We start from the raw sequence: 4,192 nt of genomic DNA on the forward strand, positions 1-4,192 counted from the left end.
CGCCGTCGAGGGAGACAGCCACCGCAGCACGCCCAGGTACCGCTGCAGCAGCAGCCACAGTCTCAGCCTCACTGGGTTCCCGTGAGGAACAGATTTGCTCCCCTTCAGGAGGAGACCCCTGCAGCGACCGAGGACCAGGAGATGCCAGCTCCCCCTCCTTCACCTCCTCCACACCCATCCCCTCCCACCGCCTCGCTTCCACCATCGCCTCCTCCCGCCCCCGCTCCGGTCTCGGCAGCGGCTCCCTCTCCTCCTCCCTCGCCTCCCCCTCCTCCCCCTCCGCCCGCCTCGCCTTCCCGGGAGGTCCTGGCAGCTCCCTGGCGCTCACCTGCAGTCCGGAGGGCGCTGAGCACTGACCTCGCTCGAGCATCACAGAGGAGACCTATGCCGATTAGGGCCTCACGGATTTCTTCTATTCGTAGTCGGCTGAGTCGCCTCGGCATTCGACAGCGCTCGGCGGCGTTTGATTATACCTTCACACGGCTTTTTGGAGCAGAGGGCCCCCATGAGCCAGCACCCATCCGAGTGCATGTAGTGATACCTCCGGCCCGCGGGGAGGAGGCACTAGACTCAGCAGTGGCCTTCTCGTTCCCTCTATGTGGACCTTGTGACCGGGAGTGGACTCTAGAGCTCGCTCTCAGCACGTTGAAGACTCAGGCAGTTGAGTTTTCACATCACATGAGCGATTTGGAGGTTACAGATGTGCTAGGCCGACTTTGGGAGTTGGCTCATTTTGTCTTGGATCCCGAGGGTGTGGATACATCCGGGATTCGACATTTGGTCGTGCGCATAGTTGCAGATTTGGCGCGCGACCCAGGATATGTGAGCATTCACGAGGTTACTATGTCAGAGCAGGAGGCAGTCGCCATGGGTCACAGCCACTGGCGCCTGATCCGGGATTCTTGCAGTACACCGGGTGGGCAGACTCGCAGCCGTTCGGATGGGGACTACTCTCCATCCAAGCCGCTTGCGAAGGCCCGCCGTACGGCTGAGACAGCATCCACCTCAGTAGGACATCCATGAGGATCATCTCATGGAATGTACAGGGCCTTGGCGGAGCACACTTTATACGCTATCGAGGCTGCTTGAGGCAGGAGCTACAGAGATGTCTGGTTGGAGGCAGCATTGACATTCTGATGATGCAGGAGCACCACTTGGGTGAGAGCAGGATCCGGAGATATGGTTCGGTGATGCCTGGTAGATGGGACACTTTCTGGTCTGCAGGGTTTGGTCCGTTGGGTGGACAGGGAGGAGTATGCATGGTTATTGCAGACGCATGGCGGCAGGCCATTGTGGACCGAGGGATCATTGTGCCTGGTAGAGCACAGTATGTCATTCTGAGGATGCATGACGAGCTATTGGGTGTGCTCAACATCTATGCGCCCAATCATGCTAGTGCCAGAGCAGAGTTCTGGACTCAGGTTACAGATGCATTGCCAGAGGCCGCACATTGGTGTGTTGGGGGAGACTTCAACATGCTTGAGGACCCGGCAGATAGGGTGGGAGGCAGTCATGTTACAGTGCACGGCACGGAGCTTGCAGCTTGGGACCGGTTTTGTATGACACTGAGGATCACTGATGCATGGCAGCATGGGGCTTTCTCCCGGTCTCAGGACAGTCTTAGTTTCTCTCGGTCGGATCGCCGGCAGGGAGGGACTAATCTATCTCGGATTGATCGCTTTTATGTGGGCGATTGGTTGGGGGAGCGAGGGGGCTCCGTCGGCATTCTTGCTGGCACCTCATTTTCAGATCATGCGCCAGTTATACTGACTTTGGAGGAGGGGACACGGGAGCCCAGCTTGCAGTTGAGGATCCCAGAGAGGGTACTCGCAGACCCCAGTCTCGCTGAGGACATTGAGAGGATCTGGCATGATAGTCAGTGCTCTGACCAGGATGCAGCGGGCCAGTGTGCCCAGGGACTCATTGATCTTAGCTCTTTTCTACACGCTGCAGCTTTGACACGACTGGGAGAGATTCGCGAGCGGGAGCAACGGCTGAGACGCAGCCTTGCTTCGCTACAGCGCCTTCAGGAGCAGCAGCCTGCATGTGAGTGGGTGGCGTCCCAGCTGAGCCAGGCACGCCAGGAGGTTAGAGAGGCAGAGGAGCAGAGACATGAGTTTTACTATCGTCGTCAGGCCTCTCAGTGGACGCAGCTTGGTGATAGAGTGACTGGGGAGTTTTTTGAGATCACTGGACCCCGTCATGCGCGAGCAGGGGTTCGCCAGCTTGCTAGACCGGATGGATCGATAGCTACTGAGCTCGGGGAGATCAGAGCCATTGCCACTGCTTTTTATCGTGACTTGCTTTCAGCGGAGCCAGCCACTGAGGATCGAGATGTATGCAGACAGACTGTGTGGGCCCATGTGCAGAGGAGGGTCACAGACCATATGCGCACAGTTCTAGGTGCGCCTCTGTCAGAGATTGAGCTTGCCGAGGCCTTGAGGGTCCTGCCGCGACATAGTTGCCCAGGGGAGGACGGACTGACGCCGGCCTTTTTTATGCGCTATTGGGACCTTTTGGGGCCAGGCCTCCGCAGGGGCTTTCAGCATGTTTTGGACACTGGGGTGATGCCGCAGAGCTTTTCAGAGGGCTTGATCTATCTTATCCCCAAGGGGGAGGGAGTATCGGATGACATTCGGCATTGGAGGCCTATTACGATCCTCAATACTGTATACAAGGTCTTGGCAAAGGCCTTGAGTTTGAGGATCCAGCCCTTCCTGGGGGAGTTGATTCATGCTACTCAGACAGGATTTGTCAAGGAGCGCAGTATCCTTGACAACATCTTTACTTTCTGGGAGGCGACGGCCCGAGCTAGGTTTCTTGGCGAGGACTTGGTCGTGATGCTTCTCGATTTTGAGAAGGCATACGATAGAGTTGATTGGGGATTCTTAGAGGGCACTATGCTACGCCTGGGCTTTGAGCCAGGATGGATCAGAGGGGTGGCAGCTTTGTATTCCACAGCTCGCAGCCAGGTGCTGATTGCAGGAGGTCATGGGCCGAGTTTTGAGCTGACCAGATCAGTCCGTCAGGGGTGTCCTCTCGCCCCTTTCCTTTTTCTCTTCTTTGCGGAGGCTATGAGTATGTATTTGACGGCAGAGGAGGTTGGTTTGAGAGGACTTCAGCTCCCAGTCCGGGGGGAGGATTTGCTTGATGCTGAGTTTGCAGACGACACGGGCTTATTTTTGCATGGCCAAGAGGCCAATCTTATTCGGGCAGAGCAGTCGCTCCAGGTTTTTAGTGCAGCTTCGGGAGCATTGATCAATTGGCGCAAGACAGTGGCCTTTTGGATCAGTAGTGCTCCCACTCCGGCATGGAGTCCGGACCCCGGTTTTAGATGGATTCCTCCCGGCACAGCAGTGCGGTATTTGGGATGCCAGATTGGCCTTGATTTGTCACCTGAGCAGCAGATTGCCCCGCTTCTTCTGAGCATTCGGAAGAAGCTATTGTATTGGAGTACAGCTCGACTATCCTTGGCTGGGAGGGTGGTGGTGGCAAATCAGGTGCTGTTAGCGACCATGTGGTACATTACGTCTTGCTGGATTTTTTCGAGCTCTTGCATCAGCCAGGTACAGAGGCTGATCAGGAACTTTCTGTGGTCTGGGCGGGACGGTCAGCCAGCTCGGGCAAAGGTTGCATGGGCAGTTATTACACTCCCGCTGGCTCAGGGCGGTTTGGGCATTATAGATCCAGTTGATCAGAGTAGAGCCTTATTGGGGAAGCTTATTGTTCGGGGGTTGCTTCCAGGCGCTGAGCCTTGGAAAGAGCTCCTCTTGCAGCGATTGCAGGCCCGGGCGCCTCCTGCAGGGGGTACTTGGGCACCAGAGATTCGCTGGATATTCATAGAGATGAGGAGGACAGGCCTCAGTAGAGGATGGGAGGACAGATTTGCTTTGAGTATCCTGAGAGCTTGGGAGTTGCTGAGACCGGGGCTCTCTCAGCGGCCTCCGTCTTGTGTTGAGGAGCGGGCCAGGCAGCCGCTCATCTGGAGCCCAGCGGTTCGTACAGAGCAGGGTCATATGCTGGGTTCTCGGCCTCGTCTAGCCTGGGGACCTTTAGCGGCAGGCCCAGCTCGTAGTTTTGGAGACTGGCAGGCTTTCTGCAGTCTACCAGAGGAGACCCAGGTGGAGAGGCTGAGTCACTTCAGAGGGGGGTTGATTATGCGGGATGATATTCAGGAGGCACTTTCAGAGGA

The sequence above is a fragment of the Cibotium barometz genome, chromosome 22 (assembly GCF_041138505.1).
Source record: "Cibotium barometz isolate CiBa-2024 chromosome 22, ASM4113850v1, whole genome shotgun sequence".
Lineage (NCBI taxonomy): Eukaryota > Viridiplantae > Streptophyta > Polypodiopsida > Cyatheales > Cibotiaceae > Cibotium > Cibotium barometz.